The following is a 23,806-nucleotide window of genomic DNA, read 5'->3' as shown; positions in this document are numbered from 1 at the left end:
AATTTTGCTGTTTTCTTTCTAATCTGGAAGTTTCCTAGTAAATATGAGAATTTATAAGTGCCTAATAGAAGTAATGAATGTCATAGAAAATTAAGCTAAAACTTGAAAACTTAAGAAACTTGAAATCATGTTAACTCATGCCTATATGAAAGAGCACTGAGATTGTTTTTGTTAAGTTTTGAATTCTCTCCCTTCACATTTATTTGAGAAACACTTGAGGGTAAACCATCTGAAAATATAAAGTGGGATGTTAAGGTGTTGTCTTTGTGACACACATTTTATTTATTTACTTTTTTTGGTTCTTTGTTTACTTATTACTTTTATTGAATTTATTGAGGCTATATTGGTAATAAAATTATATAGGTTTCAGGTGTATACTTTTATAACATACCATCTGTATACTGTATTGTGTGTTGACCACACCAGGCCAAGTCTCCTTCTATCACCCTTTATGCCCCCATACCCTCTCCGCCTTGCCTCACCCCCTTTCTCTCTGATAACCACCACACCGTTGTCTATGAGGTCTTTTCTTTGTCTAATCCCTTCACCATTTTCACCTAGTCCTGCCTCCCACTCCTCCAGTCTGACAGCTCTCAGTCTGTTCTCTGTATCTATGAGTCTGTTTGTATTCTGTGTTAGTTTATGTTGTTCATCAGATTTGTGACCCACATCTTAAATCAGTGTACTATACATTTAAACACAAGAAAATGTAGACTTTCCTTCCCTCATAGGTAAATGGATGTGCCAGAAACACTGAGAATGCTTTGGATATGAATTATTGTTGAAAGTATCAACATTTAAATTGTCGAATAACTATATTTATGCCATTTACATTTAAACAATTGAGTTTTAGTGTTTTCCATTTATTTTTTTGTTTTATTAACTAAAATTTTTTCAGACTCTTTATGTTAAAAGAAAGCCTTTGTAACAGATTATTTTCACATTGAAGTAGGAAATTTTAAACTTTACAACAGCCTGCAATTTAAGAGAATAGAAAACAATTGTTTAATCTCCCTCTGTAGGGATTACCCAGAGTACAGCAGCTTGAGGCAGAATCCAAGTGACGGTAGAACACAAACAATACTCACTAGGGTTTGCCCTGGCAGGAAACACTGGAGCATGAGTGGCAAGTCAGGGATGAATCTGAGAACCAGTGAAACTGATTAGCGTCTAGGGGGAAGAAAAAAAATAAAAGTAAAATAAAACAGCGTTCCCTCTTCCCTGCCCCATCCATACACATACAAACTCGAAGCAACATGCCAAAATACGCAGAGCTAGCAGTTCAGTAGAGGATGACCCCCATCCATCCAAGACATGGTGGAGGCAACTTCAGCAAAAAAGCCGGTGGCAAGCACTAAATAATGTACAATTGAGGATCTGAGACTAAAATAAACAGTGGTTGAATGATGGGAGATCAATGAGATGCTTGTTGCATAGTCCAATACATTAGAAATTTTGTAGCAAAAGAAAATGGAAGGAGAGAAAAAAGAAGGGGAAAGCAGAGTTAGCTATATTTATTGTGTCTGAGATAAAAGAAAGAAATAATTGAAATACTTTAAAGCTTAGAAATCAAATAGAAGCTGTAAGCAAAAGAGGTTTATAAGCATTAGGTAAATACATTAACATAAAAGTAACCACTAGAATAAAAATTTTAAGCTTCCTAAGCACCAGAAGAAGTTCAAACAGAACAAAACACATTCTCCAATCCCCTCCCCTGAAAGAGGCAGAAGAGGGGAAAGGGCCCATATTATGAAAGACACACAGTAAATATTACATTATTAAAATATCGAGGTCAAGCTTGTATGCATGAAATAAATAAATATAATTGGTATGACACACCTAAAAAAAAGCAGGATTTTGGATTGGTACAAAAAGTAAAACCCAGCTGTATGCCTTGTACAACAAGTATGTATATCTAAGAGTGATTTCAAAGCCTAACAATGAAGAAATGAGCCAAGGCCACCTAACAGAGAAATAAAGTAAAGCCAGAGCATGTAATCTTGATGTCTGACATGGCAAAATTCAGCACAAAAAGCACAAAAAAGATAAAAGATTCATTGCAATGTAAAAAGGGCCACATTTCACAATGCTGATATAAAATATATGAATCTGTGCACCAAATAACAGTGTAGCCACCTTAACAATATTGTAACCAAAGGAGATGCAACAAAAAATAGAAACAAACTGAGCCCTGGTTGGCGTAGCTCAGTGGATTGAGCTCGGGCTGTGAACCAAAGTGTCGCAGGTTCGATTCCCAGTCACGGCACATGCCTGGGTGGCAGGCCAGGGCCTCCAGCAACCACACATTGATGTATCTCTCTCTCTCTTTCTCCCTCCCTTCCCTCTTTAAAAAATAAATAAATAAAATTAAAAAAAAAGAAACAAACTAAATAAGCTAAGACCTTGATTTACCTATTTTAGTAATCTAATATCAATAAGCCGATTAAAGAATTTAAGCATATTGAAGACTTGAATGGCATAATCAGTTAGAAAGATTTTATATATGAACATATATAAATAACATGTAAACATATATGTACAAATATATAACTATATATGTAGTGTATATATATATGTGTGTGTTTATACATGTATAAATATATTTACTATCGAGGAACACATATTTATGAATATTCTTTCAAGATCTCATGTGTATATGTATGTGTCATTTCAAGTATTCATATATACACATAGAGATATATGGTTGAGTATGTATACATTTGCATATATATAAATGAATACATCTTTTTTAAAGTGCTTATATAATACTTGTGCAAATCAATCTATTTAACTTTCATATACCTATGTCTATGTCATTGCACAAAGAAAACTTCCAAAAGGCTAGTGACATAAAAATCATGCAAACAACATTCTGATGGCCACATAACAAAAACTAGAAAATAAGAACAAAACAAAATATAAAGATACTTTCACCCAGTAATTAAAAAAAACTAATGTCTATTAAATATTTCTTGGGTTAAAGGCAAATACAAACAAAATGTACAAACTTTCTAGAAAATAATGATCATGAACTCTTTATTTATATATAAAAATTGATGGGACAATTAAAACAACACTCATTGGAAATGTGCTGTTTTAAGTAATTATAGTAATAAAATGGGAGACTGAAAACAAACAGGTTAAACACAATTTAAAAAGTTAAAGTAAAGAAAGTAAGGACTTAAAATCTGAAATCTAGGAGGTGGAAAGTATAAATACAATACACTGATATGTAAATTAAATAGCCGACTCTTGGAAAAAAGCAAAATAAGAGAAACTACTAGTGAAACTAATCATTAAAATAAGGGAAGAATACAAAAAATAAGAAATTAAATGAGATGATGTTTAAAATACAGCAACTAAAAATCACATAAGTCAACTTTATACAGTTTTATGCAAATAAGTTTTAAAACCCACAGAAAATGGATAACACTAAGATGGTGATAAAAATGGATGGTGCACCAAAACTCAGTCAAGAACACAGTAATACAAGAGTAAATCACCTGAGTAAATTTTGTATATTATCTGCTTTTGAAGTAGAGGAATGTTTCACATGAGAAATGATGAAAGTCTTAGCATCTGTTATAGTAAGCAATTACAATCTACTCTAACACATGAATAAATAAAACTGTGAATCTTGGGAAAAATTCCAAAAAGAGAGTGAATGGGAGAGAGATAACAAATAAATACCTTGAGCTAGCTAAGCTTAAAGCCAGATATCTAGCTACCCCTGGACTTTTTAAATTATCTGAGCTGTTATTTTCCATTTATCCTACAGAGCAACTTTGAATTTGCTTTCTTTAAATGAATATTAGAGTTTAGACTGATATGAAAGTTTATTTTGATAAATATGGAATTGTACCTATATCTTTCACTTTCATGTACCTTGTTTACATGTAAAAAAAGTGTTTATCAAGATTACAAACAGTTATTCTCCAAGTGAATTAAGTGCTTGAACAAAAATATTTAAATATTATGTACATCTATATACAGACATATATAGAGGAGTCCTGGAACATTGCATTTAGCAACCAGCTTTTCATAAGGGAGAGAATTTTTGCAAGTACCATGCAATTCCCTTCAACTTCAACCTATGCCTGCTCTGAGTAGCTTGATGTGTGTGAAGGTATTACATAGTAAACATATAAAAGCAGTTGAAAGTGTAAGGGATATCAGCAGACATGTGGTCAATACCAGTAGATTTCAGGAGATGGATTTTCCAAAGGCATGTCGTAATTTTCGTGACACATCAAAAAATAACTCTGGATCCAAACTGCTCTTTCTATAGAAATACTTCTACAACTATTGATAAAAAGTTAGTTTAGGGATCCTGCTAAGGAAATAGAGTTTGAAGTTCCAGTGATAAATGTCAAATATATGGTTTTCTGAGCAAGGAGAAAGTAGCTATGTACCTCAAAGTCGAAGATTCAGACACCTGGTCCTCTAATTCTGTTCTTCGAGAAAGAGTTAAATAGTGGAAAGTAAATTAAATTTTATTTTTTTTCTTTTCATATCTTAAATCAATTACTTTATTTAGGAAATAAAACATTTTTTGCTCAATTTCCCTTTCAAATGAACATTTGCCTGTAATACTCCAGACAATTCCAGTTTTGAATTTCTCTTGAGAATATAGTTCATGCTGAAAAATGTATTTTTGGCATGTTCAGTAATATAGAAAAATAGATACCACAATTGTATAGAATCATCTGATCAACATATAATATAAATTTAAATTGCAGACAGTCCCAAATTTTAATATGAAATCTCAATATAAAGCTACCTTTCACAAGTGCAAAACAGAAAAAGTTAAGTAAAACTCAAAGTTAACATTAATAGACTTATCCCCTCTTAATCAAATGTAGTGAGATCATTAGGGAATTACCTAATGAACTTTGTACCCATATTAGAAAGGCAGAATGAAAAGAAAGTGAAGGAAGGAAAAGAGGAAGGGAGAGAGAGAAAGAAGGAGGTAGGGCTAGAAGGAGGAAGGAATGGATAAAGAAAGGCAGGCAGGTACAAAGAAAAAAGAGATGGAATGAAAAAGAAATTAAAGTTCTTGAATTATCTTTATTCTACCTTTAGCTTAAGAATAAACTAAGTGAAGTGGTTCAACAATCTCACTTTAGGAATACACTTAAAAACAATGTTATTTCAATTTTAAATTTAAATAAATAATTTTAAAATGATATCTTGTATGCTAGAAAATGTTATTTCATGGCAATAAAATTTTAATTGATTAGTTTCTATAATAGTAATTTGCATAAAATTATCTGCTGAAAAATTGAGGGTAAAATAACCACTTAACTTTTAAAATTTAGAACTGTAATAAAATGTTCCTATCAAATGATTTTTCATAACATCTGTGGTTGCTGGAAATTCCAGGAAATTCTGAATAGTTTAAGTACATTCAAACATAGCTACTCTATGCTTTTGAGAAATGATTCTGCATACCCTTAAGTCAATCTTGATGGCAGCAAGATTTCTTTTTTCAAAAAAACAAGATTTCCTGGTTTATTCTTAAAGATTAAATTTATAAATGCGAACATGTAGCTACAGAAATTGTCCAATTTTATTCGTTATGTTACTGACACCAGTTTTTCTGAGATTATGAGATAAATTAGTGACAGTTCCTTTGTAATTGACTAGTTGAAAGATAATAGCTGCATTTCTGATTTTATCCATAAAGAATATGGCAGATTGCATTTTGCCAAAACCTAAAGAATTATTTGCTATTCAGATAACACCTTAAGTAATGCATTTTTTCAGTTTCTCTGTAAATTGATAAATTGTTCATGTCAGATTTATAATGCTGTTTATATCAAATATTTGAGCATTTGATGTTGCAGAGAATTCTCCACCTTCTTTTCACTAAGAGAATTTTACTTTAAACTCCTACACTACAACAAAGTGACGTTCTCTGGCATGGTAAAGAACAACAGATACTAACCTGATTAAACATTCATAAACACATGACTGCTTTTTTATTCTCTGGAGTAGTGATTTTCAACCTGTGTGCTGTGGCACACTGGTGTGCCCCAGAAAATTTTAAAACACGCAGTGCCTCATTACTTAGTCAGGGGCATTGACCTCTTTCCCTTAGATTCTCAAATTAAAAAATGAGAACAGCCAACACAACAATAGCTGTCTGGTGTGAATAAATCAAAATTAAACCTATTTTCTCAGATTAACAAAAAATATATCTTAGCGTAACTGTTGAATTTTAGTAATTAATTTATGTGTGCTGTAAGATGAAAAAAGTTGAAAAAAATTGCTGCTATAGAGCCATCTTTCTGAATAATCAAGCTGTAGCAACTACCTTGTGCAAAAAAATTCTATGATGTTCCTAATAGAGTGTATTTCTACACTTGAAGGTGTCATTATTGCCCATCTGTCAACCCCTGTGAAGTTATGAAACTTCATTTCACCAGAGGCCTTGGCATTACATTGCTCACTGTCCTGCTTGTCAGCGCTTTTTGTCGCTAATGGACAGGGAGTTGAATTCAAAATCTCAATTTTTTTCATAATGGAGATATGTTTTTTCCCCATTCAATCATCTGCTCATGTGGTTCATATTATGCCTGAGGGTACACAGGCAAATCTAGGTAATAAGGTCTGTTGAGTTTGACTGAAGAATGGTATTAGAATATGAAGCTAATTTCTGTGCCCCTATAATACATTATTCTGTTATATTTATGCTGAGCAGTTAATAATAAAAAAGAGTATAGAAATGTGATAATGTATATGCATTTCTATTAATTTACACTAAGTAGTTATAAAAACAAATTTTTTTATGTAAAGAATTTGGATACCATTGGGGGGAGTCATTTTATTATTGCAGATAAATGGACACTTAGGAGAAGGAAAAAAAATCTCCAAAAGTGCTGCTATAAAAACAAGTCACACTTAATAACATTTTTCTTAATTTTATCTACCATTTGAACTATTTTATGTCAAGTTAATATCTGTATTATAATTTTAAAAATCAAGAGTGACATGGTAGATACACATACATACTCATGAGATGTTCTATCAGAGCATCCAAATATTATTTTGATTTTACATAACTAAAATTCTGTGTTCATTCATATTTTTAAAAAAACTAATTCTGAAGTATTTTTTGTATTCTCAGTTAAGGGAAAAAGGTAATTTGAGTACAAAATGCATAGGAGGAAATAGGTATTAAACATTGTAGTGATAAACAGTGACTTTGATCATATTTGCAAAAATAACTACACTTAAAAAACATGTCCACAGCTGGATATGGTCGGAGTAAAGGGGTGTGGATAACATACCTTATAATAATAATCAACACTAATTTAACCTCAGATTGTATTTCAATGCTTGTATTTGCACATGGTTCTATGTGAAAAATCACCTGCTTCAAACAAAGTTATATGTTGTTCTATTCAACCCTTCCTGTTCATGACTGGCTGTGGTAATTGACATGATTACCTGTGAAACTTTTTAAGAAGCATAAACCCAGATGATGTCCTTTGTTGTCAGGCATCTCTTCTTTTTGCATGTTCTTTTATGGAAAGAGAAGAAAATGATGATGATGGTGAGGATAGTAGACCTGGTGTTTGTAACTAATGATGATAATATTATTTGAGTACTTTAGATATATGTGCTCTAAATATATTAATTTACTTAATCTTCTCTAAAACTTTATGAAAAAAGAAGTCTTATTATTGACAATTTTTATAGATGACAATATTAATGCCTATAAAAATTAAGTAATTTATCCTCCTTCTAAAGAATCTTAATACCACTAGCAATTTCGTCTTCTCAAAATACTTTAACTTCATTTTATACACTTTAACCATCTCCGCTGCCTTCAGTTGCATAATTCATCAATCTGAACCTTCCTCATTCTATTTCTAAAGTCCTCCATGATTTAGTTTCATTCTATATATTTAAGTGTTTAAATAACTTTCCAACACGCATCTGTGCAGTCAAGTCTTTTCTTTTGCTTGCCTATTAATTATAACACACAAAGTGTGAGATATGCAATCTTTTGCTTCACAGTACATGTAGACATACATACATATACACACAATGAAAAATAGATATTTTGGTGTTAGAAGAATGCCTGTCCAGAAAATGGTGTGAGTTTTGTTTCACCAGGGAAGATTACCTCTCTTCCAGTGTGACACATGGTCAGCTCTCATGAGGTAGGCCTGGGCACCCCTGCCATGTACATCACACTTACACACATTTACTGCAAGGCTCATGTAGAATGACTTTGCTATGAGGTGTTCCAAAATGAGTCATGTTTTTATAGAAAGGAGCTCTCCTCTGTTAGAGCGCACACCCTAGAACTGTATCAGGAGGACCCCAAGCAAACTTCCCTGTCCCTTGTGGTAAGTTTCCTTGGGAAATGGGGTAGAACTCTTCTCCTTTTTGAAATCTTCCCATGGAAATGTTCTAAAAGTATTGATCCTCAAAGAGCACATGTTTTGATCATACTCATACAAAGGCACCTAGATAAACATAATATGTATACACAAACATATGTAGAATGAAAGAATCGCCTATTTTACCTGCTACCCACCATTAATCTTATGCTTTTTCAAAGGCAAGGGGAACCTTGATATGTTCTCTTCTTGGGATTGTCCCTGTGAAATTGTTTTACATCTACAGAACTGAAAATGGGCAATGAATACATTTCCAGAATAAATAAGTTTTTATTCAACATAATTTTAATGTTATATCTCTATTGCTACAATAAGAAAAGGTCTAAATTTTTTAAGTGGTCAGAAGAGTAGAGAAATATGTAATTAATACAGACTAAATATCATTCAAGGATTGGATTGGAACAACATGTGGCATTTCATTATTTTAAAGATTTTATTTATTTATTTTCAGAGAGAGGAAGAGGGAGAGAGAATGAAAGGGAGAGAAATATTAGTGTGTGGTTGCCTTTCATACATCCCCCACTGAGGACCTGGCCTACAGCCCAGGTATGTGCCCTGATTGGGAATCAAACTGGCAACCCCTTGGTTCACAGGCTGGCCAGCCTAGAACTCAGTAGACTCAGTAGAACTCAGTCTACTCAGCCACACCAGCCAGGACTGGTATTTCATTTTGAAACACCCACATCTATGTACTTAGATCAAGATACCCACCTCAAAGTGATTTTTATACAGTAATGAGCTAAGAGAAGACAACATTGCTAGTATATATCATATGGTTGATCATTCTCAAAGTAGTGTTTTAATAGAAACTTTAAATATGAAATTAAAACAAATGCCAAAAATAAAGAAGAAAAAGGAATAAGGGTTTGCCTTGCCCAAATCCTTTGATGACTGTTATTATGAAAAAAAAAAGTCAGAGGGTTTTGCTTTGCACCATTTCTTGTGGGTAGGTTTAGTGCTATAACAACCATCTGACATTCCTAATTCTCAGACTGTTTCTTTTATGTTATCAAACCCTGTGGTACTGGAGTCTGGGTTACATTGTGAAATCCTGGTTGAAGGAGATGTTTCAACCCAAGACACTATTTTGCATACCTTTAAATCTTATAGTTAGTGTACAAGTTGGGTGCCTCACAGTGGCCACTCTAAGGGTTGGCCTGATTACCTTTTACTGCACACAACTTAAATCTTACCATAGGAGAGAATGGCTTAAAATACAACAGACAAAGAAAGGGGGAAATGGTTGACATGAGGAAAGAAACCAGAGAGTAAGTGACTATCCTAAAACAAAGATATAAATACTGTTTTTTCAAGGGCATCTTACAGGAACTGAATAACATTCTTAACTAATTATCTTTGATTTTTGCATAAGATATAGATACTGCTGGGAGACTAGAAATATTTTTCTTCTGAAAATGGGAATTGGGTTGAAATTAACTTGAAAGCCCTTCCTGAAAATTCTACCTGGGTAATCTGGTGACGAGAGCTGATACAGCACTTTCTAATGACTCAACTAAAAGGTACCTCTCTGTTGGTTCACAGTTCATTGGCTAAACTCACCACTTCAGTTCTTTTGCAGGAAATTAGGAAGAGTGAGAGAGACAGTGTTTCTGAATCAGATGGTCCAGAGATTGTGCAATAACCACGGGCCTGTGCCTTGCATGACTGTGAGCCAGACTCTCATTCTAATAGTGCATTTGGCTGGATGTGAGAAGTGACAAATTTTCTCAATTCAATTTTGTATTTTGGAATTTGTCCAGTGATTTTTTAAAAATTCATTAAATGTTAGTGTGGATAGACTTCAAAAATGAAAGAATAAGAGGAGGATGTTGATGATGAGAGTCATATAAGGGTATGGAATAGGTTGAATGATAACCTTCAAAATGATATATCCAAATCCCAACCCCAGGAACCTACAAATATCTTACTTGGGAAAAGCATCTTGCAGATATAATTAAATATCTTGGAATCTTCCTGGACTACCCTGGTGGGTCCTAAATACAGTGACAAGTGTCCTTATAAAAGACACACAAAGTAGAGACACAGAGAGAAAGCCATGTGAAGATGAAGGTATATTAGAGTGATGCAGCCCCAAGCCTTGGGCCCCTGGAGACGTTACAAGCAGGAAAGGCCACGAATTGTCCCCTAGAGTCTTCAGTGTGAAAGCAGTCCTGCCTATATCTGGATTTCATACTTTTGGCATCCTGAAAGATGAGAGAATAAATTTCTGTTTAAAGCCACCCAGTCTGTGGTCATTTGTTACAGCAGTCCTAGGAAACTAATACAGGGTGATGTGTCATTACAGTTTCTCTTCTCTGAAGCTCCAGAAGGGCTGATTGAGGGAGGCTTCATGACACATTCATACTTGTACAGTTGACCACCTCCTGGAAAGCACAGTGTTCTCTAAATACTGTCTATGCAAACTGCACTCACCCGTGACTGAGGGTTTAACATCTAGACAAGTGCACCTGGAGGTGGCCTTATGCAACTTTGTGATAAACTCTTTGCGACTTGGGTAGATAACAGACTATAGTAAATGGAAAACTATGCATTTCCCTTCGGAGCTGTTTGAACTGGAATGATCAGGTTTTTTATATTTAGTGCAATTTTGTCTTATTTTTCTGTGATGAATATTAAATGATATCTATGTGATTTTTTTTCCTTTGAAATAACCAAATTAGAAAAGTGTGATTTGTTTAGTTTATTGGCTACATTTTTGTTTTCCATTTCCATGTGTCTTCCATTATGATAAGAGAGTTTACCTTTTGGTTGTTGTTTTTTTATTTATTGAGATGTCCATTAAAATAAACACATGATCAATTTTCTATATGCTCAAAGTATATTTAAAAATAGCATGTACTCTCTTTTCATTGAGTACAGAATTGTTTGTTATTTGACTCTTGTATATCCTAATGTTAGGAGGAGTTGAATTACTTGGTTTTTGAGGAAAGTGTGTAAAACCTTCCACTATGAGGGTAGATTTGTTAATTTCTTATTATAAAATTATCAACCATTTTCTTATAAGTTTTAAAGTCATATTGATAATAGTAGTCTAATTGTCTTATAATATTTTAAAATTTTCCTTTGACCAATATAAAAATATAAGAATTATTGCTTTGAATGTTTTTTTTAATTTTACATGCTACTTTTTTGTCTGATATTAGTATTATCACATTAACTTCCTTTTGGTTAGTATTTGACTGCTATTTTTTTGTCCCTTCATATTTATATTTAATTCTGCCTCTTGTTATAATTCTATACCCATAATCTTTAAATACCTGATTTGATTGGTAGGTTCTAGGAAATTCTAGTTTGCCATTTCTTCAAATTTTGACTGTTCTGGGTTCTTATATTTTCATCTTTCATATCTCTTCTTAGATTCTTCAACTTAGCATCTCTCCTTTCTTCTCTTATTCTTTCTTTATTTGTGCAGTCTTCTCATAAAAATTCTTTACTTCAGTGTCAGACTTGGCAATTAATTCCTCAAGAGTGTGTGTTTAGCTTTTCCTGCCATCTATTTGAGTTTTTATTCAATAATGTTTTTCTCAAAATCTCTAACAGATTTATTTTTATGCTGTTTTTTGTTTCATTAAGATAACTCCTCTTTTAGCTTTCTAATGATATTTCTAATAATTATTTAAATGTATTTCATGATTTTCTAGTGATCTTCTTAACTTCTCCTAGCTAATTTTTGCCTTCTGGCTTAAGCATGCCTCTTAGATTTCTTATGCAGAATTTTTGACATAGCTATGTATTTATTGCTCTAATATACATCTTCTAATATTTCTATAGCTCTTACAGAAAAGCAGGAATTTTATTATATATTTATTATCTTGAAATTTTAAATGGCATGAACGTTTGAGTCAGGGTTGTTTTCAATAAAATAAAATAAATAAAAACAGATGCTTAATTATTATTTACCTTTATTAAAATCTTTAGAAGTTACTTAATAATAAATTTGTTACTACCCAATTACTAGTGAATCAAATGTTTTCTATTGTACTGCACTAAAAAGAAGTGCCTTGATAATTTTACCTTTATAGTTTACTAAACCTAAAGCTTTGTTCACGTTTTGGCTTGCAGTTCCTCCCAATATTCATAATGGGACTCTGAGTCAGAGGCCAGGAAACTGGCATCTCCCATTCTAGCATTTGCTACATTGCTAATGTGAATAAATATAAACTAGGAAGGTGAGAGCATCAGGAAATGAGTTAAAAACAAATAAATTATGTAGAAAGTAGAATGCATTCCTATGTGTATATGATGTAATTGTGAATCATAATGATATTTCTATTTATACTAATGGCAATCTCATTTCCTTGGCCATGAGATGAAGAATGACAAATATGACCATTGTAAATAACACCATGGTTATGAGATATTATTTATGCAGAATTACACACTATCTTAGAATCACCATGCTTTTCTTAAAGCATTCATTACCCTGAAAAGGCACTGGAACTAGGCTGGGCTTATAAATTACACAGGCATAAGGGGAAAATGGGTTCTGAGAACTAGTGTAGTTCTACTACAAGAACCTCAGCCTAAAGGTTCATCAGAGATTTCAGAGGATGGAAGACTAATCAAACAGAAAATGAATGCTTTTCATTCAGGTACACTACTGCTTCCCGTTGAGTGAAAGTCATTTCCTCTGATTAATTCAAAACAGTATCCTATGAGTCTTTATGACTAGGGAAAAATAAATGATTCTACCCTATTAGTGGTAGGAGAAAGAAGGCAGGCAATACAACAAGAAAGGCAAAGTGGGCCTTCTCTCTCAGTTACTCCTCTCAATGGCTGCTGCTGAAAGCTTGAGTGAAGTAGCTAAGGCAGTCTCCACCTCCTTAGTAAACCAACAAGGAAGCAAACCAGTTGGTGTTGAATATAAGGACTGAATGCACTTCTCACAGGCATGAAACAGAATTGGTGGTGCTGGGAATGTAGGTAATATTTTTACAGTTGTAATAGTACAACTATTTAGTAATCTTCTCTCTTCACTTACTGCATGGGGCTTAATTTTTTTCTTTTCAATAAAGCATTTGAGAAAACAATTAGATGGCTTCTGCTGTGTGAAACTTTCCCGCATCAGGTATGGTTGCAGAGCAGGAAGTCCTCAGAAGGCCGAGATGGGCTCTCGATGCACTTTCACTTGCTGTGGAAATGAGATAAATTATTGTTTCTTTAAGGCTCAATTTCCCCACTTATAAAATAGCAGATAATTTTGTGAGAGTATGAAATGGGCTTAGTGCCATTCTTGGCATGTGTCTTAAACCTCTCTCTAGTTTATCTCAACTATACATTGCATGCCCAACTTCTTTAAATTATAAGGAGGTTGACTTGCTTTCAGGATTTATAACTTCTAAGTATTCATTTTAACTATAGGACTTATATTTCTGCTTATTTCTCTATCAATCCCAATCCCCAAAAGAGATTCACTTGACTACTTTTAAACGCACTTTTCCCTGCTTGATCCAGTTTTCCCTGTTTGATGCACTTTCACCAGCTGTAATTGTCTACTCTATTCAGAACTGAAAAATTGTATTGCTTTTAATAGTGGACAGATTATTTGTAGAATCTTTAATAAACATATTTAAGACAGTTAGAGTTGTTTGGAGTTAGAATCCAAAATTCTAACTCATATTTAGAAAACTAAAAATAAGATTCTCTCTACCATTAGCTTTGGGTAAAAACACTTATTTTAGAGAAATGTATTTTGATTAAGTTTTAAACTATAGTGACTGGTAAACTTTGGTATTAAAACAGTGAGGTGGGAAATGTTAAGTAATGAAACCAATTCACAAAAATAAACCGTGCTGTTAAATTTGATTTTACTTTTCACAAAATCATGTCATTTCTTCTTTGTATTTCATGTTTTTCTTAGTTATTCTGAACTTGATTGATGATGGTTTCATATTACTACTAAGCATTGTGGTTAAGTGTATCATTTATAGTAAATAAATTCATCCTTGTTTCTCCCATCCTGATGAACATCATTAAGTTATCATCTCCCTTCTATGTATTCAGGTATATCATACATAAAATAATGAGGGCCAATAGGTTTTAAAGATATTGTAGATCACTTTAGCTCACAAGTGGTTATAAACAAAAGGATGCAAGATCTTTCAGCTGTATTTTTTTTTTCAGGAATAAAGATACAATTTAGTATGCAAATTTAATGTACTATTTAATTATAAAAGTATGTGCAACTATTAGAGGGAGCTCTTTGCTCTGATATAAAATAAAGTACTTTAAATAAATTTGTTTAAAAGGTTTAAATACCTTCAGTTAAAATTTTGGTATAATTTTACTAAAGTTTAATGTTTTTTTATTAAAGAACAAACTAAATTTTATACATTACTCAATTAAACCAATGAAGTATTTTCACTGTTCACCTGTTTTAATTGAAAAACTATCAAGTATAAATATTCCATTTTTCTACTTTATCAGCCTTTTAGTTATCATTTTTATTATTCTTTTAATGGTTACTTTAGAGATTACAATACACATTCTTGACTATGACAGTGTACCTTAAATTAGTTCATTAACTACTTCCACAGAATGAAAGCACCTTAGAAAGGTTTAAGTATGTTTAATCTTTTCCATCTTAGTGCTTTTGGCTTATATTTTATTTCACATAGGTATATAATAAACTTCTAAGAGTATTACTGTTATTGTTTCAAACATTATTTTATCTTATTTTAGCTGTATCTGTACTCTTCTAGTGCTCTTAATTCTTTCCATTGACTCTTAGGTTCCATTTAGCATTATTCTTCTTTGATTTGAAAAACTAGCTTTGGAAAATATAACATTTCCTTCATTTTGGAAAGATTTTTGCTAGGAATAGAATTGTAGATGAGAAGAAGGGCTTTCTCTTTTAAAGCATTTGAAGACCATTTCTGGTCTTCATTTTTATTAATTTCATAGAAACATCATTAATCAATTTACTCCTACTATAGTGAAGCTAATGCATTTATTTTTAAAGCATCTGTATTCTCTTCATTATCTTATTCTTCTTATTCTTCATCCAGAAATTTAATATGATGTGATAAGATAAAGTTATCTTAGTATATTTATTGATTAGAGTTCACAAAGTTTCTTTTTTTTCCAACAGAGTTTCTTTAACCAGTGGTCAAGACATCTCATAAATATAGGGACATTCCCAGTTATCCTCTCACATATCACTTCTTCCCATTCATTCCATGGGACTTCACTACACACACACACACACACACACACACACACACTATTAACTGTGTTCCACATGTTTCTCTTGCTATTTGCATTCTATTTCCTGTGTTCCTTAAGTTTCATATTTTCTTTTAAGTGTGTTTTCTGTCCACTAACCCTCTGTTTTATCATGTTCAGTTTGTGATTAAACTCACAAACCCATCAGTTGAATTACTAATTTTAGACATACCGATTTTTCATTACTAATATGTCTATTTGATTCTTTTTTGTAGAGTTAAATTTGCCATTGAATTTTTGTCTTGTTGTCTACTTGATTTTTCAAAACATATTAATCATGGTTAAAGTGCCTGTTTGTCAACTCTATTTTCTATTCCCAATATATGTTTTATTTCACTCTAGTTTGTGGTCATGGGTTTCTGATATTTAACAAGTCTTTCAAATTTTATTGGTTGGACATTGTGAATAAAATTGAAGAGATTTTTGATGACAATTTTTCTTTTGGTTAGCAGATAAAATACTTGTGGAACAATTTGATTGTGTTAAGAGTTAGATTTTGGCTTTGTTAAAACTGGTCTATTTTATTTTTGTCTTTACTCTTAAGGCACACCCTTTATTCTGGGTTCTAGTTCTTACTCTTTGGGTGTAGTCTTTGATTCAAACATTTAGTCCTGATATTTCAGCTGAAATCCTGAGTATTTACCAAGGTCATTCCATTTTATGGAAGTTTAAATTCCAGAATCTCTGCTCAGCATGGTCAGCTGCTGAAATCACTGGTCAGTTCACCGATTATACAAGAGTTTTCTATTGGGTCCTTGGAGCCATGCCTCATGAGTAAGACTCAGGATCGTACCAATGACTTTGGAAGCATTACATGCAGATTTGCAGGCTACTTTTTTTATCGGTCTCTCTTTTTTGAGATATTGAGTCTCAAGTCCCAACGCCTTTGCCAGTCATAAACACTGTCCTCTCTATATTGAGACTCTTCTTTTAAGTGGGCTGCAATTTTTTGATCTGTGATGTGGAAAATTCTCTTAGAAAAAGAACTTTGGTGAAGGAAGAACTCAAAGTTTATGCTTCTGTTCTCTAAAAAAGTATAACTTCTCTTGTTTTTCCTGAATAGGATATTCTCCAATGCCATTATATGTAGATAACCATCTCTTGTCATAAGACTGGACTTTCATTAAATATAAAATAAATTCCTCAGGGATAAACAAACAAAACATAGATCAGAAACTCAGATATACATAAAGAAAGCAGGAACATTAGAGAAGGAATAAGTGAAGATAAAATAAGATTTTTTTTACTTTTCTTACTCTTTTTTTATTGATTGATTTTAGAGAGAGAGAAAGAGGGAGGGGGAGAGAGAGAGATAAAAAGAGACACACACAAAAAGAGAATGCTGTTCTGCTTATTTACACATTCACTGATTGCTTCTTATTTGTGCCCGGATGGGTTGATGTTTTGGGATGGTGCTCAAGCCAACTGAACTAGAGCCCACCTTTTTCATTCTTGACTGAGCTAATATATACTTTTTCAAAAATAATATGTCAGCAATGTATTAAAATGATATATATGTATATTTTAAACATGTACATATATACATATGCTTATATATTCATATGTACATATATGTGCTTATATATAAGTAAGCTAAATGACAGCAATGATACAAAGGATGGCATAGGAGGAATTAGGATTAATTAATTCAATAAGTTACTTATACAATCCATTAAATGGTATAGTGTTATTTGAATGTGGGTTTGTATTATTTGTAAATGTATGTTCCAAATTCTAAGGGAACTCTTGAAAAAAGTAAAAATGGGAACATGACTGATGTGGTAGAAAGGAGAAAATATAAAAGTATATATAAAATGCTCATTTAAAACAAAAATTGAGAAAAATAGAATACAAAAGTAGGAACAAAGGTTAAGTATAATAAATAAAAAACAGTAGCAAATATGGTGGAAATCAATCTAAGCATATCAATAATCCCTTTATAGGACATTTGTTGGGAACCTCCCTACCTGGTTTCAGAAGCTGTAACCCCCACCAAGGCTAAGGCTGAGGGAGTGACCTTGGACCGTAAGACACTAAGGAGACAAAAGCTTATCTCCCTGGCAGGAGTGCTGCTTCTGCTCCTTTTACTTCATCTTGCCTGGCCCCAAATGCTTGGTCGGTTAGCCAATGATAGATAAGATTCCCCAAGGGGGAAACAACTGAAGACAGGCATGATCATGTGGGAGGCACCCAAGGAAGGACTTCAGAGGTTACAGCAAAAGGGGGTGATGGACCCTGGCCCCTCAGCTTTGACAAAGCCTGAGTCCTCATTGTCTGCGAGAAATCTCCTAATCTCTTGGCTGCCTTACTTCCCTTGCTCCACCTAAGCCTGAAACAATGACAGAGGGTGGTGCAGCTCTGTGCTGGGAAGGGCGGGTTCCCCAGGTGATCAGGCCTAAGAAAGAATATGTAAAATCCTGTGAAACCTGCTTTGTTTAGAATGCTCTCAATTAAATGATAAGAGTCAAAACAAGAAGTAAGTTTGTTCCTCAAAGTTTTCCAGCTCTTTAGCTATCTGACCCTGACTCAAAATAGGCCCTCAGAGTTCTTACTGCCTGAATGGCTAATGAGCTTCACCAGAATTCTTGTGTAGATGAACCCAATAAAAGCCCATTGAGGAACAGGCTCCTCGTCCTTCTCCTTGGAGAGATCTGCTACCTTTCCTCCCCAAGCAGATCATATCTTGGTAGACTTATTCTCATCCGTGGCAGCTGGAGGGGGCCCTGTAGGCAGAGCCCCCCTATACACATTGATCTAAATATACCAAATAAAAGCCAGAGATTATCAGAGTGAATTAAAAAACAAGACCCTAATATGGGTTGTCTAACGAGAAATTCACTATAAATACAAAAAGATAGATTAAAAGTAAATAAATGAAGATAAATATACTGTACTAATCAAAATAAAGCAGGAGTTGCTATGTTAATTCTAGATAAAGCAGAGTTCAAGCAATAAAAGTAACCAAGGGTAAAGAACCGCATTACATAATAGTAACAGTGTCACTTCTTCAAGAAGACATACTGATCCTTAATGTGTATATGTATAAAACAGAGCATCAAACTACATTAGGTAAAACTGATAAAACTGTAAGAGCATGAATCCCTATCACAGTTAGAAACTTCAACACCACTTTCTCGGATAGATATATCTTGCAGGCATAAAATCAGTAAGGACACAGCTGAACTCAGGAGCACCATCAATCAACTGGATGTAATTGATATCTATCTACAGCTTCATCCCACAACAACAGAATACATATTGTTCTCAAGCTCACATGAAATATTCAACAAGATAGACCACATCTGGGTCATAAATTCCACCATAACTAATTTAAAAGAATAAAACCATGTCTGCTCTTAAGCCACAATAAAATTAAGCTAGAAATCTATAGCAGAAAGATAACTTACAAGTCTCTAAATTCATGGAGATTAAATAATATACTTGGTATGGATCAAGAAAAATCATAATTAAAAAATTACACTAAATAAACATAAAAATACAAATTTATCAAATATTGTAGGATGCAACCAGAGCAGTGTTTGGAAGAAAACGTATAACATTGAATCATATATTAGAAAAGAAGAAAGATCTAAAATAATCTAAGCTCAGTTTTAGGAAACTAGGAAAATATACCAATTGTAAGAAGAAAAGAAATAATAAATAAATATTAAAGTAGAAATCAATGAAATTGAAAATGAAAAACCAATAGAAAAAAAATTAATAAAACCAAAAGCTGGTTCTTTGAACAAGTTAATATAATTGATAACTTTCTAGCTAGGATAATTAAAAAATAAGAAAGTGTACATAAACTACTAGTATCAGTGAAAATGACTATCACTAATGACCCCATGGACATTAAAAGGGTAGTAAAGTAAAAAAAAGAAACAACTGGAGGGTGTCTCCTCTTACTGCTAATTTTCAATATTGTACAGAAAGTAGTAGCTAATGCAGTAAGACAAGAAAAAGAAATAAAATATATACAAAATAGGAAAGAAGAAATAAACCTGTAATTACTTGTAGATGACGTGATCATTATATAGAATATCCAAAAGAGTTGACAAAGAAAACCTTCTAGAATCAATAAGTGATTATAGTAAATTTGAAGGATACAAGGTTAATATACTTGAGTCAATCGTTCTCTTGTATACCAGAAATAAACAAGTAAATTTAAAAACTAAAAACACAATACCACTTACATTACCACTCTCCCAAGTGAAACATGTAAGTATGAATCTCAGAAAACATGTACAAGATCCATATGAGAAAAACTACAAAACACTGATGAATAAAATCAAAGAACTAAATAGAGAAATACCTCATGTTCATAGATAGGAATACAATGTTATCAATATATCATTTCCTTCCAAATTAATCTGTAGACTCAATGAAATACTAATTAAAATACCAGGAAGTTACTTTATAGATATTGACAGACTGATTTTAAAGTCTATACACAAAGGCAGAATCCCAGACTAGCCAACAGAATATTGAAAGAGAAGAAGAAATTTAGAGGACTGATACTGCTCAAGTACAATACTTATTATAAAGTTACAGCAATCAAGACAGTGTGGTGCTGGTAAAAAAAAAAAATAGACAAACAGATCAATGGGACAGAATAGAGAGCTTGAAATTAGACCACATAGATACAGTCAACTGATCTTTGAGAAAGAAGTAAAGGTGATGTAATGAAGCAAAAACAATCTTTTCAACAAATGAGCTGAAATTACTGAATATATACATAAAAAAGTAAAGAAAATAGCTGTATACTTCAAAAAATTAACTCAAATGGATCATAGGCCTAAATTTCAGAAGATAACAGGAAAAAACTTAGGTATGGTAGTGACATTTTAGATACAACACCAGAGACATAATCTATGAAAATAAGAATTAATATGCTGGACTTCATTAACATTAAAAATTCTGTTCTGTGCAAGATATTGTAAAGAGAATAAAAGACAAGGCACAAAGTGAGAGAAAATATTTGCAAAAGACACTTCTGATAAAGATAGTTATCTGAAGTATACTAAGAGCTCTTAAAACTCAATAATACAAAAACAAACAACTCAATTAAAAATGGACCAAAAACCTCAACAGACACCCTGACAAAGAAGATGTACAGATAGCAAGTAACCATACGAAAATATGTTCCACATCATATATCATCAAGGAAATTTGAATTAAAACAAAGCAATGAAACACCACTATACAACTACTAGAATGAACACAACTGGAGCACTGACAACACCAAATGTTGGCAAAGATGTTGAACAAAAGGAAATCTCATTCGCTGCTGATGGGAAAGAAAAATGGTATAACCACTTTGGAAGTCAATTTGGAAGTTACTTACAGATCTAAATATAATCATAACATATGATCCAGCAATCACACTCCTTGGAATTTACCAAAATGAGATGAAAACATATTCACGCAAAAACTTAGACACATATTTATAACAGCTTTATTTGTAATTTCCAAGAATTAGAAACAACCAAGGTGCCAATTCGTATATGGATAGGTAAATAAACTGTGGTACATCCAGATAATCTAGTATTAGTCAGTGCTCTAAAAATAAGCTATTGCTCTGGCCGGTGTGGCTCAGTTGGTTGGAAACTCACTATAGGGTAAGTGGAGGCAGTCTGGCTTCCATACCCAGGTGTCTGGCTAGCTAAGGGAAGCAGTGTTCCCATAGCCTTGGAGGGGCCTGATAAGTAGTGTTCTCATGGCCTTGAGACTGAGTCTGATGAACTGTTCCCATAACATGAAGTGGACTCGCAGGCACAGAATTATGTTCTGTTATATAATTTCGGGCATTTTGCCATCTTTGTTCTCCTCTAGTACTTAAACAGGTAGGGACTCCCTGCTGGGGGTGATGATGAGAGACACACACAAGGGGGCAGGTGCCACAATGGGTGCCATGCTAGGGAGCAAGGGCCATGACATGAGACATGCAGATAGATATGCAGCTCATAGTGTGCCTGGCTCGCCCACCCATGAACAAAGACATGCCAGACATCCCAGGGGATCCATGAATATCATTCCATCTGCATAAATTCCATGGACCTGCCCAGTCTTGAAAGGTCACAACAGACTCACCCTGTAACTGAAAAATTTCAGGTTCATTTCTGATTAAGGTACATGCCTAAGTTGCAAGTTTCAGTCCCCGGTCTGGACGCATGTGAGAGGAAATCTATCTATGAACCAATCACCAATTGATGCTTTTCTCTTGCACTGATGTTTTTCTCTCTGCCATCCTCTGTCCCTTCCTCATTCTCTAAAAGCAGTGGAAAAAATATCATGGGTGAGGATAAAAAAAAAAAAAAAAAAGAAATAAGCTATCAAACATTGCAAAGATTTGGAGGAAACTTAAAATGTATATTACCAATGAAAGAAGCCAGTCTAAAATGGCTATACATTGTAGGATTCCAATAAATGACAGTATGAAAAAGGAAAAACTACAAAAACTATAAAAAGACAAGTGGTTGTAAGGGTTAGAGAGAAGGGAGGATGAATAGTCACACCACTGAGAATTTTAGGGCTTATATAAAAGTTTTCTGTGCAATACTACAGTTTTTTATACATGTCAGTATACATTTGTAGAAACTCGGAATTAGAACACCATGAGTGAACTGTAATATCAGCTATGGATTTGGGGTGATAATGATTTGTCAGTTTAGGTTTATTAATTGTAACAAATATACCACTGTGGTGTGAAATTTTGATAGTGAGGAAGGTTATTTGTGTGTAGAAACCGGGGGTATTCAGCACTCTGTACTTTCTATTCAGGTTTGCTATGAATTTCAAACTGCCCTGAATAATATTTTTTTTAAAAAGAGACAATTTTCTAGTATTTAAAATATTCACTCTAGTTAAATAAACAAGATTATACTTCAAAATAAAATTCTAGAGTCTACCACTTAAAAATAAACTCACAAAAATCAATATCAATGAAACAAACCAATATTTTATATAAAAGGAGGTGCTATCTTTTATACCTGTCTCTTAAGAAAACTGGAACATAGGAAGTAAATCATGTGATAAAGCTTAATAACAAACAGATGATATATTATCTTTACATAGATGCCTTCTAGAACAACTGAATATGGGACAATTACCTTTTTTCTTAAATGTCAGTAATTTTGTGGCAAGAAACCCCAAAAAACCCTGAGGTTTTGTAAGTCAAACACTAAAGAATATGTCTACTTTTGTTTTAATCAGTAAAAGTTAAAACAATTAAAGTAGCTAAACACTTAACTTTATGTTGTATTTGTTACTTGATAGAAAATTGAGGAATTTTTGGTCCATCTGTATTAAAGAGGCAATGAAAAATTAGTAGACATTTATTGGTAAAGTTTGAATATTAGAAGTGAGACATCCTAAAGCACATGTTTGTTCACAGTCTGTGCCTGAGAAATGCTTCAACTTTTCAAGGATTGTAAGATTTTCATAAATGGGATCTATTATTTCCAACATGTTAGGTTCAATTTGATGCTAAAGTATGGTGATGATAAAATAATTTTACCACATTTAATATATTCAAGATGTTATCAATACTTATTAAAGGTTTACTGATTTAAAATTAACCTCAAAATCAATATTCATGTGTACTTAGTTTTGTTTCAAGGCATTTTATAGACCTTTAAAATATAATGATTACTATTTTTCATTAATAAACCAAAAGTATGGGCATGCTATAGCTAAAATTTTAAAATGAATGTTGATTTTCCCATAACAGTTATAAAAAACAGACCAGGAGTTGAATATAAAAGACCTTACCAGAAACAACAACCAAAAAATTCTGATGTTTAATTTGTTGTAAACATAATTACTTTTGTTCAAACAAATGACAAACAAAAGCAGAGAAATTGATGTGCTGCCAAATACTGCTTTCCTCAAGATGAAAATAATTTTTTACAAAAAGAAATTATATATTCTAGACTGCTCAGCTCTAGCTGTGATAATATCAGTCACTCACATGGAGTAGACCACAAAGAAAATGTGTTTTGGCTTTGTTGTTGTAGTTTCCAATTTGAAAAATAAAAGTTCACTCACAACATACAAAGACATATATTGCTTTGGAAAAGCAGAGGCTGTGACTTTTTGACACCAAAACAATTGGATAAAATTGAATGATATAGTCAATTAACTAG

At 32.9% G+C, this 23,806-nt stretch overlaps 1 long non-coding RNA gene across 1 annotated transcript; it reads left to right on the top strand.

Moving 5' to 3' along the window:
* The first annotated feature begins 16,111 nt into the window (after positions 1-16,111).
* LOC118499912 lies at positions 16,112-19,965 on the top strand. The gene is made up of 3 exons (XR_004902450.1): positions 16,112-16,122; positions 17,882-17,884; positions 19,886-19,965. It is a non-coding gene; the product is annotated as an uncharacterized LOC118499912 (long non-coding RNA).
* The last annotated feature ends 3,841 nt before the right edge of the window (positions 19,966-23,806 follow it).

This window comes from Phyllostomus discolor, chromosome 4, assembly GCF_004126475.2.
Source record: "Phyllostomus discolor isolate MPI-MPIP mPhyDis1 chromosome 4, mPhyDis1.pri.v3, whole genome shotgun sequence".
NCBI lineage: Eukaryota > Metazoa > Chordata > Mammalia > Chiroptera > Phyllostomidae > Phyllostomus > Phyllostomus discolor.
This window is presented reverse-complemented; position numbering and strand designations above follow the sequence as displayed.